Source organism: Lynx rufus, unplaced genomic scaffold (genome assembly GCF_022079265.1).
Source record: "Lynx rufus isolate CCGP_SWC_20201006 ecotype Redwood Valley unplaced genomic scaffold, mLynRuf1.p SCAF_8, whole genome shotgun sequence".
Classification (NCBI taxonomy): domain Eukaryota; kingdom Metazoa; phylum Chordata; class Mammalia; order Carnivora; family Felidae; genus Lynx; species Lynx rufus.
Genome location: NW_025814896.1, coordinates 28166525 through 28181652, shown reverse-complemented (window position 1 = coordinate 28181652; position 15128 = coordinate 28166525).

Here is a 15128-nt window from a genome sequence, read left to right as displayed (position 1 = left end):
GGAACGCAGGGAGTTTTGCTCCTTCTTTTAACGGTGGCCAAGCAAGAATTGCGTGCACCCTGCCTGCTTTCCTGGTCCAGTGCACTTCACCATCGGAGGTTTCCCCGGGCCGCCTCAGACTTAAAGGTTTAGCTTCACAGCTGAAAAAACTTTGTGTGTGAAATAACTCGGCTTTTCTGGGGGTTTCTCTAGACCCGATTTGGGGCCACACTGATGCCCCAGGACAGGTCTGCCTAATTGTGGTTACCACGGTGGGCCTCTTGAAGAAGTGGCCCTAAGAATGGTGGCACTTGGGGCGCCTGGGTGGCGCAGTCGGTTAAGCGTCCGACTTCAGCCAGGTCACGATCTCGCGGTCCGTGAGTTCGAGCCCCGCGTCGGGCTCTGGGCTGATGGCTCGGAGCCCGGAGCCTGTTTCCGATTCTGTGTCTCCCTCTCTCTCTGCCCCTCCCCCGTTCATGCTCTGTCTCTCTCTGTCCCAAAAATAAATAAACGTTGAAAAAAAATTAAAAAAAAAAAAAAGAATGGTGGCGCTTAGAGCCGAGGCTGACCCTGAAGGACTCGACAGCCGTAGGCGAGGGCCAGGAGACTTCAGCGTCAGCCTCTGCAGGGTCGGCAGTTTTGACAGAGGTCGTACCTCCCTGGGGCAGCCTGCATCTGGAGGACGAGAGGGCTGGGAATAAAGATCCAGACATTTAGGCCCCTTTGGGGCCACCCTGAAGGGCAACTCTTTCTCCCGACTTCCTCGTCAGCTAGGCCAAGGCTGTATTGGGTCTGCTGCTCAGTCCTTCTTCCCTCCCTTCCACAGATGTTGGTCCCTAACAAGCAGCTTCTCCACCGCAAACTCCTAGCGTCTGCCTGCACAGATCCCCCCCGCCCCGGAGCATCAATTCTGATTCCTGGAGGCCAGGTGTTGGCTCCTCCCGCTCTCTCCTTCCCAAAAGATCCAGGTCTCCTTATGCAAGCAGGACCCCGGGGGCAGGAGCCCCGCAGACCCGGGGTGAGGGGAAGGGTGGCCTCAGTCAGGCCACAAAGGCATCGGCTGCACCTGACCCCTGGCAAATGGCACCCAACTTCCCTGGCATTTACGTAGTCAGGGCACCCCCCCCCCCCCAGGGCCAAGATTGTCTAAGGCATCTTGTCATCTCTTCCCAGTCGGAGCGATCAGTGGGCGTGGCTTCTGCACCTTGTTATGCACTTTACTTCTTTGTTCTTTGTCTGTCCCCCAGCTGGGGAACTTCCTCTTTCTTTGGGAAGGAATATCTTACTCGTCTTTGTACCTGAGAACCAGCATGGAGAAGGTCCCAGTAAATGTGGATGGAATGAAGGTCTGTGAGTCTGGCTTCCTCCCCCGGACTGTGAAATCCTTGAGGATGGGAATTCTGTCTTATTCTTCCTTGGTACCCCAAGGCCTGTGGGTGGCCATCGAAAGTGCTAGTTAATGATTGTTGTGTGGATGGGTGGATGGATGGTTGCATGCTGTGAAGACTGGCCACTCAAGGGCCAAGGTAGACTACAAATGCCCCATGAGGCACCACCAGGGTGGTGGTCAACTTCAGCTGGGTCTTGGGGACAGCTTCCAGCAGAGGAAGCTGTGAGTTCAATGAAGACGAGTGTGGGGACTGGGGGATGGGAGGGGTGGGGCACTGGAAGGTACTCCTTGCAGAAGGGGCAGGGTGGGTGTGGAACCCAGCTGTCCTCTCTACCCTCTTAGCATTCATGACCTCTTTGGGAAACACCTTGCTGGGCTCCCTCTGAGGAACGGCCCCCACTCTAGGTCAAGGTGTGGTGAATCCCTTCCTACCCTTAAGCCACAAGGGTAGGTGGGTACAGGACCCAAGCCTGCTACGTGGTTAGTTTGGGGATGGGCTCTTGGCCCATCAGGGTCCGTGAGCCTCTGCCTCGGGATATTCGCTAGAACTTACTGGGAAAGAGAACAGAATGTTATGATGCCTTCAGCTGCCATTACAAAACAAAGCAAAACAAACAACAAAGGCAACGACGAAACAGTTGGACAGGCTTAACCGATGAGAGAAAATGCATTACTTCATGTAACAGGGAGTTCATGGCTAGGGCACCTTCAGGGATGGTTACTTTGTTCAACAACATGATCAATGGTCTAGGTTCTGGTACCCTATTTGGCCACCCGAAGCACATCAAGGTTGTCCTCGTAGTCACAAGATGGTTGCCGCAGATCCAGACATCACACCCAGCCATGATAAGCACAAAGGTGGAAAAGGAACTGTTTCCCCCATTGTGGCTCTCGCATCTATTGTCCACATCAACCTCACCGGTCCATGTTCTAGCCAATCACACTAGGGAAATGGCCTCAGCTGATGCATTCCCAATGGGGGCAACATCTCCCCCAAGGGGGTGGCCATTTCTTTGGTGGAGGTGATTGAAAAAAATGGCAGACACTACAATAGTTTGTGGTCTTCTAAAGGGCCACAGTACATGAACATACAGTGACCGGCCCACGTGATAAGCAGAAGCTGTTAAGTTCTCTTGCACGACGTATGGTCCAGAGGTTTATTTCCTCCGGGCCCAGCGGAAGAGGCAGGTAAAGCATGGAGGAGGCTCCCCGTGGCAGACGATGCAGGAGTGAGAAGCAACGTACATGCAAGCGAGATCTTAAACCAGTGTTGGTTGAGTGGGAAAGACAAGAAACAATTCTAGTAATAGCATTTAGGTGAAATTAAAAACACACATGCAGAGCACAACATCGCATAATCTCTGAGGCCATGTGCATATTTAATGGCATTTGCCAGGTGTGTTAGAGGGGTTGCTGAGGTGCAGGGAGATGACAGCGGGAACAGGGCCTGAGAGGGACAGATAATAAAATAAGGGAGGGTCTCACTCTGACCAGTGACAAAAGTGTGGCTGAAGGCAAGGTCTTGGATTAACCTAACTCCGCACCTGACTCCTCCCTGGGGGAAGAAAGGAGGTGGACGTCAGTGGGAGGGCAGAGGGTGCACGGAAGGTAGAGGAAGGTGAAACTTGACATTGGAAACCCTTCAGGGCCTCTGTCCCAGGGGGATTCTGAGGCTGAGCGGGTTCGCTATGTTTTATAGACAATGGGGAGGGTTGGAAAGTTCTAAAGCTGGAGGAACATAGGCTCTGTGTTAGGCTTTTGGAAGGTCATTCTGAGCTGTGAACAGTTGACATCGGATGGCCTGTTTTAAAATGACCCTTGATCACGCCGGGGTGGCTCAGCCGGTTAAGCGTCCAACTCGGGCTCAGGTCGTGATGTCACGATTCGTGAGTTCGAGCCCCGCATCGGGCTCTGTGCTGACACCTCAGAGCCAGGAGCCTGCTTTGGAGTCTCTCTGTCTCTGTAGCTCTCTGCCCCTCCCGTGTTCACATTCCATCTCTCTCTGCCTCTCAAAAATAAACACATGTTAAAAAAAATTTTTTTAACATTTTTTAATGTTAATTTTAATTTAATGTTTTAGTTTTAATTAATTTTAATTTAATTTAATTTTAATTAATTTTTAAAAATTTTTAATGGCTCTTGATGGAAGGCCCGGGTGAGTCGGTTAAACATCCGGCTCTTGATCTTGGCTCAGGTCACGATCTCACGGTTCGGTCGGTGAGTTCGAGCCCCGAGTCGGGCTCTGTGCTGGTGGCTTGGAACCTGCTTGGGATTCTCTGTCTTCTCTCTCTGCCCCTCCTCCTCACTCACTTGCACGCGCGCGCTCTCCCAAAATAAATAAGTAGTAAAAAGTAAACAAATAAAACGGCTCTTGATAGGGAAATAGCCAAGTAGAGGACTTTGGGTCCCTCGCCATTTCCTTCACATGATTATCTCAAAGTCCGAAGAGCAAGTAACTAGTCACTTATCAAGCAACTGTGGACGGGAATGAACACAGATGCTCCGTGCAGAGTGTATCTCTCGCACTTCTCGCCTGGTCCTCACGGCACCCGGGAGGTGGGTGCTGTGATCCCATCTCAGAGGTGTGGGAGAGGAGGCTTGGAGCCCACCCGCTTCACCAAGAGAGCAGGCACTCAGCTCACTCCCTTCCTATTTATTTTCTGTTTTCCAGTTTAATTTGGGGGCATGTTTTTTCTATTTAAAATTATTTGCTGGCAATAGAATACTGTACTCAGAGAGACAAAAATACCCAGAATCTCCTAATGAAGAACAGGGGACACTCCCTTAGGGAAAGAGGGAAGAAACATCTCAGGGTGGGCAGAGCAATGAGCGGGGGAAGGGCTGGGGTAGGGGGTGAGAAAGACCCTTTGGGGTGAGGCGGAGGGGGGATTGGTTGCTTGTGCCATTCATGTATGTTAGAGGGTCCTAATGACTCCTCTCAGGGACCTCAGATTTCCCATCTGTAAGATGGGGACAGAAAGTGGAGGAGGGGGAGATTTGTTTCCAGCACGGTTTCTAGGATCTGCTCTGTTAGCACAAAATACAGATTCTCGGGTCCCAGCCCAGAGATGCTGGGTTTTGAGGACCGGGACAGGGCCCAGGTCAGTCAGATGCGTGCTGGCAGCATTAAGCTGATGTTCTGGGGTTCTGGAAAGTGATGTATCTTTTTCTTCTTCTTTTTTAATGTTTGATTTATTTTGGGGGGGGGTGGAGGCAGAGAGAGGGGGACAGAGGATCCAAAGCAGGCTCCGAGCTCTGAGCTGACAGCAGAGGGCCGGGTGCGGGGCGTGAACTCACAAACCACGAGATCATGACCCGAGGCGAAATTGGACGCTCAACTGACTGAACCACGCAGGCACCCTGATCCAGGCGTCTTTTATTTATTTTTTTTATTTTTTTCTTTTTTAACGTTTATTTTTGAGACAGAGAGAGACAGAGCATGAACGGGGGAGGGGCAGAGAGAGAGGGAGACACAGAATCGGAAACAGGCTCCAGGCTCTGAGCCGTCAGCACAGAGCCCGACGCGGGGCTCGAACTCACGGACCCCGAGATCATGACCCGAGCCGAAGTCGGCTTAAGCGACTGAGCCACCCAGGCGCCCCCAGGCGTCTTTTAAAAATAAATTTTATTCTCCCCTGCCGACCGCCCCCACTGTGATTACTTGGTTCCACACTATTTCCTTGACCTAAGAAGCCTTCCTCCGTAGACGTTAACTTTTCTAAAATCGGGAGAAGTCTTACAATTCCGAACGATAGCATTTCCTCCTTTCCTCTGAAAAAAAAAAAAAAAAAAAAAAAAAAATCCCGTCGATGGTGCATATCAGAGCTCACGCCGTCCCAGAATTAGGGAAACGCCGTGTAATGTTCTTTCCATCGGAGAGCCTGGGGAAAAACAAATCCCGAAGAAGACAACAAAATCACCCGTCATCTCATCCCCAGAAGGCTCTATTGCCAATGTTTTGTCACATTTCTAGTTTCTTGTTTTTGTTGTTTCGGGCCTCCCGTTTGCCACCAAGGAGCGATTTTTGAGCACCTGCTCGGTGTGCCCCACTTCGGGACTTAGAAGTAGAGTAAGAATTCTGGCCGCTCTGTGCTAGAACGGGATGGCTTCGTTCCACAGAACAGCCCTGCAAGACGGGAGACGGTATTTCTACTGAACAAAGGGGAGAGTAGAAGCTGAGGCGGTAAAGGATGTGCCCGAGTTGTCATGGTTAGTGAAGGGCTGAGCTCGGATTTGAGCCCAGGCAGCTGGATGCGGTGCCGTCTCTCCGGGCGGAGGCCAGACTGGCTCAAGGTGGGAGGGTTCGCACGCTGTGGGTCAGGACCGTGGGACGGGGTTGTCTCTTGGTGGGACCACGGGCCTCCTGGAGAGGCTGCGTCAACGAAACCATGGCTCTGCAGTTGGGACCTGGGTTCAAATCCAGGTGTGACTCTTACAGATCATTTAACCACTCTGAACCTTGGGTTCCTCATCTGTAAAATGGAGAGAAATGATACGTCCCCCACCCAGGGCTTTAGAAAGGATGAGGAATTACATATGCAAAGTGCCTGTCTTAGAAAGAATTTTCCATGTGGAGAAGCTGGACCTATGGGGGTATGGATCGAGGGTGTAGAGGAAATATTGCAAGTCTTTATGACAGGCCAATAGCAATATAAATATTCTAGTATTTTAGCCAAGGGATATATTTTGGATAAATTCTAGGAGAATTCTTGGGGGCTTCTATTATGAACCAACTCGTCATCCTTTTTTGGTCAAGAAAAAAAAAAGCAGTTTGGTTCACAATAAGCAAAAACAGAAACAGTCTCCCAACTTGAGGTCTGGAGAAATAGTATATCCCCTTCTGGCTTGGAACTTCTCTTTCAGTTCAAGTTCAGCCCAGAACCTCTAGCCCTTCACTGCCAAGGCTGGGACACAGGTGTCCATGCTTTTTAGTGCTCCCAGGGGATGCTGACAAGTGGTCGGAGTGGAGCCGGGCCCTCCTGAGTTGATCATGCCTGGGCCCTGGGCCCCTACCCACCCTCCCGACGCCCACAGCCTAGCAGGCATGGGGTGGGGGGCAGCGGGGACAAGACAGCAGAGCTCGGGTTGAAGGCCAAGAGAGAGAGAAAGATAAGGTGAAGCTGGGACGGAGGGGGGGACCGAGCTGTTACGGAGCATCTACAGAAGGCCAGCACCGGAAGGGGACCTGAAGATTGCAGGGGCTGGGGTCAGGATGCCCGCATTAGAATCCCAGCTCTTCCACATCTCTGCTGCTTGTTCCCAGGGGGAGATCTGCAATCTCTCAGCCTCTCTGTTACCCGTCTGGAAGGCGGGTTGTTGTGCAGACTGATTGCCAGGGATACAGGTAGGGGCCTGGCTCGGTGCCCGTCGTACAGCAGGGTATGCGTGGCTAGTAACCGTTACTCTCGCTGGAGTTGTCATCATAGTCGCCTTGACCCCTCATCCCAACACTGAGAAGTTGGTGCTATTGTTTCTGCCATTTTGCAGATGAGGAACCTGAGGCTCAGAGAGGTTAAGTGGATTGCCCAAGGTTGCACAGCTGGAGGCCGGCAGAGCCGGCGTTGGAACACCAACCTGTCTGCTCCAGAGCTCGTGCCCTTTCCTTTTCTGGGCTGGACAAAACAGACAAATCAGGAATGGAGACTTCCAGCTCATGAGTGCACCCTGATCAGCCCTGGGGACACAAGACAACCTCTATCCTTTGCTTCTGACTCAGGCCACGCCAGCCAGCCAGGACCCCGAGGAGACAGGGCTGTGGATTGTATCCGACCCGGAGGGGTTTTGACAACAGGGCCTTGTTTGGGGTTAGTTATTTTGGAAAAGCAGAGGGGGGCACAGGAGAAATGGTCTCATTCCCAGGCATATGGGAGCCGGCTGTCAGCTAATATGGAAAATGATTAAGACAGCTTAATTTTTTTTATTTTTTATATATACTAATAATGAAGCGGGAGGAATTTGGAGGAGGAGGGCCACAAGGAGAGGGGAAAGTATTACAGATGTTAGAATCACGCATGGGGGATGGCCCTGGCCCTGGTGGGACAGCAGCCCCTGCAGCCAGGAGGGGTGGGGGAGGGAAGGGTCCCCTGGCATCTGGCCTCAGCGACCTGGAACATCTCCCACAGTCTGTCCAGGGGCAAGAGTGTGTATGGCCTGGGGTTTAGTGGTGGGCAGGGAAGCTGGGGTTCCTCTCTGGGCTGGTTTTAGTCCCCGCTTTCTGGCATGATACATGTTGGGCAGGAGGGCTAGGGAACAAGGGGAGCATCTGCTCAACACATAGGGCGAAGCATGTGAGAGATGGGCTGAGGACATCAGTGGAGAACTTTGCCTGGGGCAGCAAAGACCCTAGGGCCACAGGGCCGTCAGTGGATTCTGTGAAGCCCAGGAGGGCTTCCCGGAGCAGGTGGAAACAGGGCTGGCAGGATGGAGAGGCTGGGAGGGGTGAGGAGGACCAGCATTTATTGAACAGCTGCTTTGTGCCAAGCACAGAACTAAAAATTAGATTCAGAGGCGTTCATTCAACAGCTATTCATTGAGCACCTACTATAGGCCAGGCACTGTTCTGGGCTCTGGGGAGAGGGCAGGGAACAGCCAGAATCCCCGTCCTTATGGGGCTCACCTTAACATTTACCTGCTGTTACTGGCATCCTCCCTTTACAGGCACAGAAACCGAGATGAAAGAACCCAGGGAGCCTGTAGAACCTGCACGCCCAACCGCGGAGAGGCCGGATGTGGACTCCCCCTCTTGGTGGAGGAGAGTGGCAGGGTTCTCGAAGAGCACGTGGGAAAAAGAAATACTCTTGTGGCCGTTTGGGGAAGATACGATGTGCCACAGAAAGCCACTCGCCAGACGGGGAAACAGAAGCGCCTTCCCTCTTCCCAGGGGATAACTGGTCTCTGATCGCACGCCTACAGCCTGTGGCCCAGAAGCCTGGCCCGCCCCTCCCATCCTCTGCCCCGGGACACCCATTTCTGCCGGGCCAGGCCAAGGATCTGCAAAGGGTAGCCGGTCCCTGCTTGGCTGGGGGCACTTCCAGCCAGGGTGGAGGGAGGTTGACTCCATTTGTGGCTACACGCTTTCTTTCCGCCGGGATGGGTGGATGGGGCGGGCAACCACATCTCCCTGGGGTCTCTGTCAGGGACAGGGCCCTGGGGTCTGATTGGCTGAGCCCCAATTATGAGCTCATCTGCAGTCTATTCAGCCACAGGGGAGGGGCCAGATTATGAACTAAGCAGAGTTCCCGTGGGTGGAAGGCTCTCGGGAGAGGAGGTTGTGAGCTGGGAAAATACCCTCCCAATGCCTATTGGTCTGCATTGGCTTCCGTTAGATTTTGTCCAGTGGCTTGTGGATTATTTCATTTCTCTTGCCCTCCCCCCCCCAATCAGCAACGCCTCCAAAATATACCCTAAATCAATTCCCTTTACTCCTTCTCTCTTGCCCTTGGCCTCATCCAGGCCACCATCATCTCCTGCCACGACCGCCCCAGCCCTTCCCTGCTCCCGTTGCCACTACTGCTCATCTCTGCACAGCAGCCGGGGGGGGGGGTCTTTTCAAAATGCACACCAAGGTGTGTTTCTCCCCTGCTTATGGCCCCATTCACAGTGGCCTCTCCTAAAAGCTGGACTCCCGACAGGCCACTGCCCCCACGTTTCCCCTCTTCATTCATTCGGGCCACACCAGTGTCCCTTCTGTTCCTCCGATAAAGCCAAGCTTGGTCCTGCCTTGAGGCTTTTCCGCTCGCCATTGTCCGCCTGTGATGCCCTAGCCCACTTTGCCATGTGGTCTCTAGGGTCTCAGTTCAAACATGCGGTATGCTCTAGATTAGGCTGGAGTGCTGTGACAAAAAGGCCCTGAAACGTGCGATGACTCAAGCACACTAAAAGTGTATTTCTCACTTACGTAGTGACTGTGGCCGCACAGTGGTGGCTCTGCTCCATGTGATGATGCAGGGATCCAGGTTCTTTCATCCCTTGCTTTCAGCCATGGGAAGAGACAAGAGAGCATGGGGGACGCCCAACCTCAGCTGGAAGCCTAGGTTTGCAAGGCCACTTATCGCTTCCGCTCCTATCCCATTGGCAGGAACGGCCTGGTCGCAGGGCCACTGTGGGCAGCCACGTCCCAGCTCCAACCGTACAGACAACAGGGAACACGGACTTTACAACTGCCTACCTTGGCCGTGGTCACCTTCTCAGAGAGGCCCTGCCTCCCCAGCCGTCCCATCCCAAAATTGTCCCTTCCGTTGCTGTATATCTCATAATCCCTATTAGATTGTCTTCATAGTACATGTTATTTATCTGCTTGTTTATGATCTCCATCCCTTCTAGAAGGTAAGCTCTGGGAGGGTAGAAACCTTGTTTAGCTAGCTAATGCCATACTCCTGGCGCCTCGATCAGTGTTTGGCCCAGAGTAGACATTGAATGAGGGCTTGTTGCGTCAATGAAAGGACAAACAAATCGTTTCCACATTACCAGTGGGGGCGCAGAAGAGACCGGAGGCTTCGTGGACAGGAAATGCTTGGCCCGGGGGCTTTGCATATGTTGGAGCCCCGCTCCTACCCATTCCTTTCTATCTCCAATGTCCAATCTTAAGGCTGCAGATTTCAGAGAGAGGCAAGGCTGCAGCCTGTGAGTTGGGAGACCCGAGTTTAAGGGTGGTTCTGTCCTGACTTCTGGGTGTGTCCCTTTTCCCTCCTGTGTGGGCCTTGGTTCCCTAGCCTGCGAGACGGAGGTGGAGCAGGTTGGGCCAAGGAAACTTCCACATTCCTCATGGCTCCATAGTGGATGACCACCCCAGAGAACATCTGTACCTTCTCTTTCCAACTGCTGACCTTTGTGAGAAAGGTCTCCTCCCCTCCTTCCTCCCACTCTGAGGGCTTAATAAGGCTTAATGAGGGACCTGGGTGGGCCCAGCTCCTCAGTGGCCACCAGCCCATACTTTCACCCAAGGGCCAGGGTAGGGGAACATGGCTAATAACAGGGTCCTGGTAGGGGGTGAGCCTTCAGCCTTGGCTGGCCTTTCTGGGCCTCTATTAACAGACCACACAGGGAAATGTCTTCCCAGGGCCCGTGATTTTCCATTTTCCACTGGAAAAGGCAACTGGGGGGAGGTGGCCAGAGGGCCAGAGATATTCGCCGCCTGTGCTTCTCTCAGCGTGTTCTAGTATCTTCCTTTCTAGCTACTTACCCCCTCTTCCATCTGTCTTTCCGCTGACCCACTCATTTACCCACCCAAGTATTCAGGCACCTGCCCACTTACCCACACATCCAGCCTTCCGTCTTACCATCTGCCAATTTACCCTTCCTCCGGCCACCAGTCCAGCACCCATCCTTCCTTCCGCCTACCCACCCGTCTACTCCCCATTCATTCACTCTCTGTCCGTGTATCCTTCCTTGCATCCACATATACTCCCTTCTATCTGTCAACAACTTGGGTTACCCAAGATCTGTCTGGCATCGGTTTGGGGCTAAATCGGTTGTGGACTAGAACAAAGGTGGGTAAATCATTCCATTCCTTTCAGGCTTTCTGTCATGGGATCCCAAGCACACAGCGAAAAGTATTACTTTGTTGGCAGGTTTGAATCTGCACTCAGCCTTCCCGACCTTAGACAATTTCATGCAATATTATCATTATTTTTTTTTAATTTTGTTTATTTATTTATTTTGAGAGAGGTAGAGACAGCAGGAGGAAGGGAGGGGCAGAGAGAGAGAGAGAGAGAGAAAATCCCGAGCAGGCTCCGCGCGGTCAGCACAGAGCCCAAGGCGGGGCGTGAACTCACGAACTCATGTGAGGTCATGACCTGAGCCCAAACTGAGAGTCAGATGCGTAACCAACTGAGCCACCCGGGCGCCCCATAGTTATCTTTATTTTTGAGCACCCACTTTAGGTAGGCCACATGCCAAACATTTTACAAATGTTGGCTCACTCAATTCTTTCAGCAGCAATTTGAGACAGACCCCGTTCTTCTCACTTTACAGTCAGGGACATTCGGCTGGGCCTGTCACATAAGGTTGTGAAGGTTGCGCGTTGCACGACTCTTGGAGGCTTTTTTCCACATCATAATCTTGTAGGAGTAACAGAACTACAAAGTCAGCAATCTTTCTGGGACGCTGCCGTCCCTTGGCACCTAAATGGACACCCACCCCCAGTCACTAACGTGTCATCCCATGATTCTGATGACAGGATGACCCTTTTCCAAACCCTGGCCTTGTTTTCTCCGAGCGGAGTGAGGGGACGAGAGAAGAAAGGGACTAGAAGTGCTGGTTCCGTGACGTGGTAGAAACTGAGTCTTTGAGACATGGCAAGAGCTGTGGGTGGGGAAATCGAGTCCTGGAGAGACCCACAGAATCTGAGGCTTAAAGGTCCTCTGATGATAATGATAAACAGCAGCACTGACTGGTCACCTCCTCTGAGCTAAGGCCACATGATGCCCCAGTTTCCATAACTCAACAACAGCACCAACCTCACGGCGTTGCTGGAGAGATTGAAGACACACGAAGGACCTAGAATCATGCCTGCTGTGAAGAAAGTGCTCAATAAATGGTACTTACCATTATTCAGAATAACCCCCACAGAGCGCTGTGAGGACGGAGCCCTTTCTTCCTCCGGGCCGTCCCATCTGAGGTCATACACACAGGCTGCTTTCTGTCCCCTCAGATAGTCCCAGACGGGTTGGCTCTGAGTGTGATTTTAATTAAAGCCAGTGCTACCAAGGGTCAGGCTGTCCGAGAGGGTATCCAGGAAGGCCTCCTGGGAACTTCTTAACCATGAGCATGATCTCCCCTTTCCGAGGCTGGTTCTCTTCCATAAACGAGCAAAGCCAACGACGGCCGCCTAGCGCACGGGAGGTAAGACGTTGGTCGCTCGCTTCCCCGGAATCCATTCCTCCTTCGATTTCTGTTTCGGGAAACTTTGTTTTCTGATCATTGTAATCTGGGGGGCAAACTTCCAACGATTTCACCGGAGCCCTTCGACCCTGCCCCATCTGAAGCTCCAGCTTGGGCTTTCCAGTCCGGCAAATCCCGTTTTTACGCAAGCAACCAAAGGAGTCAACTGATATAAACGCAGTGCCTCCAAGGGGTGTGGATGAGACCTCCCTCACGCGGGCAGCCTATGAAGGATGGGGTCTTGTCTTCCTCGGGCCTCATTCGGTTTGTGCTGCACACTTGGGCAGGCCTGGTTCCGTGGATCTGGGGCTCTGATGGGGTCCAAACTCTTTTGCTTCAGAGAGTTTTTGTTCTGATGGCATGTGTAAGTAAGGGCTTTTGCAAACCTCCCTGTGAACAGTCTTACATTCTGCTCCATGGGAATCTAGGGACCATCCCCAGAGACGCCATTCCTGTTCCCAATGATCTGGGCTCCAAGCCCCAATTTTTACCATCAGATGCTGTCTTCGGAGGGCTAACGAGTGGGTCATATGGGGGCAGAGAGATCCCACCTGTGCTGGGTAGGCGGGTTCACCTTCATCCCATCGTACCCCTGCCGAGGGGTGTTCCGTGGTCCCCGATGGGCCTGACGTCAGGAGCCGCAGATAGTTCTCCAAATTTGCAGCCCTCTCCAAATGGAAGGTTAAACTGGGAGGGGGAGGGGAGGTGGTGCCGCAGGGTAAGGGAGAGCTATGGTGTCAGTCAGACTTCCCAGTGGAAGCAGGGCTGGGGCAGCCAGGGGAAATGGGCAAGACTGGGAGATGCAGAGGGGCATCTGCAGGGCACGGAGTAAGGACATGGATGGGATTTGGAGAGATGGGGCGAGGAGAGGCTCTAGGTCACAGGATTCTATAAGGCTCACCTCCCATTTCTCGCTCATTGCTCCTAATCTGCGGGTTTAGGTCCCACTCCCTCCCCTGGACAGCTGTTCTAGACTCCTCACTGGTCCCCCTGCTTCCTGTCTGGATCTTCCAATCCACCCCCTCCCATCAGCCATCCATTTTTCCGTCCATCCGTCCATCCATCCATCCATGCATTCACTCAGCAAATATTCCTGGAGGGGCAGGGCTCGTTATGTAGGACCCTCTGTCCCGCTCCCTCTACCTGGCCGAACGTGCCTCCCTTCCCTGACTTTCTGGCAAGATAGCCACCCCCCACCCCCAACTTCCCCAGGTCACCTGTCATCACAACACTTACCACAAGACATTAGATGTCTTGACTTGCCCACTGGACTGTAAGCTCCTTAGGGGCAGGAACTTGGACTCCAGGGACCCAGAGCTGAGTTGGGTGAAAGGAAGGAATTCTTTTTTTTTTTTTTTTTTTTTTCAACGTTTATTTATTTTCGGGACAGAGAGAGACAGAGCATGAACGGGGGAGGGGCAGAGAGAGAGGGAGACACAGAATCGGAAACAGGCTCCAGGCTCTGAGCCATCAGCCCAGAGCCCGACGCGGGGCTCAAACTCACGGACCGCGAGATCGTGACCTGGCTGAAGTCGGACGCTTAACCGACTGCGCCACCCAGGCGCCCCATGGAAGGAATTCTTATAAGGGGCAAGGGTAGGATCCTGCGGTCCTATTTGGGTCGGGTTAGAGTCCCAGCTGTAGCGATCTCCAGGCTTGTAACTCTGGGCAAGGTCTTCAGTTCACTGAGCCTTGGTTTCAATAGTGTCACCCTCAGGGTTGCCACGAGGATGAAATGAGGGAAGCCACCTGACGTGTAAGGAGGTGCCTGATGGGTAGGCAGTGATCTGTCAGTCGGAGCCGCTGGAGGCAGTCTTTGCTGTCAGATAATGGTGGGCGGGTGGCGTGGATGCTGGGGGCTCTGCCCGGATCCCAGTCAGCCACCCACTCCCCCTGATGGCTCCCAGCTGGGAACTGCCCTTAGCTGCAGGGAATTCCCTGCCCAAAGACACAGCCTTTCCCGGGGAGGTCCCTGGTTGGTGTGCAATACAAATCCTCGACTCCTCCCGCGGGATCTCCTGCCGGATCTCCTGGATCCCTCCTGCGGGATCTCCTGCTGAGATTTTACACACAGATCCACTGTGTGTCATCCCAGTCTTGTCTTCCCCATTTCCTCCCTCCCTTCCTCCTGAATGAACCACTGAACACAGATCTCCATCTCAAGAACCAATGGAAGATGACAGGCGTTCGGGGCAAAATACCTACACAGGGAAGATGGTGCAGGAACCCGGGGAGTGGGGGTGGTGGTGGTGGGAGATGGAAAGGAAGGCCAGAAGAGGAGGGTGGGGGCACTGGCCTGGGCAAAGCTTGGCCGCCCAGTCCTGGGTCTCTGGAACATTCCGACTTTCTTCCTGCCCTTGTCTTCCGGCCCTCCCTAGTTCTGCGGCGACTGGTCATAGTGATTGGGGGTGCTGGCTTTGGGGCCCTCCTTGAGTTTGAGTCCCGACTCTGTTTCTTGGACCAGTCCCTTCACTTCCTGAGTCTCAATGGTGCCAACTGTATAACGGGGCTGGGAAGAATCAACGAGGGATCCCACGGAGCTCTTAGCGTAGTGGCTGAGTCTCCAGGACGGGGGGTGCCCCCTAAATGCTTCTTGCTAGGCAACCCCTCCTGAGGGATGAAGAAGGCAGTCTACAAATCAACCTGCATGGGCAGGGCCACCACTTCTAAAACCTCACCCCAAAGCATTCTTCTCTGCAACCTCTGTAACGGACCCAGCTCCCCAAGACCTTCCAGAAATCATAGGAGGTTTGTCCGCTTGGAAACTTTTATTCCATGCCCTTTTGTTTCATGATGGCTGATGGAACGTCAAAGGAGGATGGGTCGCCTGAACGGAGGTGTGACTGAGCGCCAGGCAGGAGCGTAAGAGCTCTGCAGG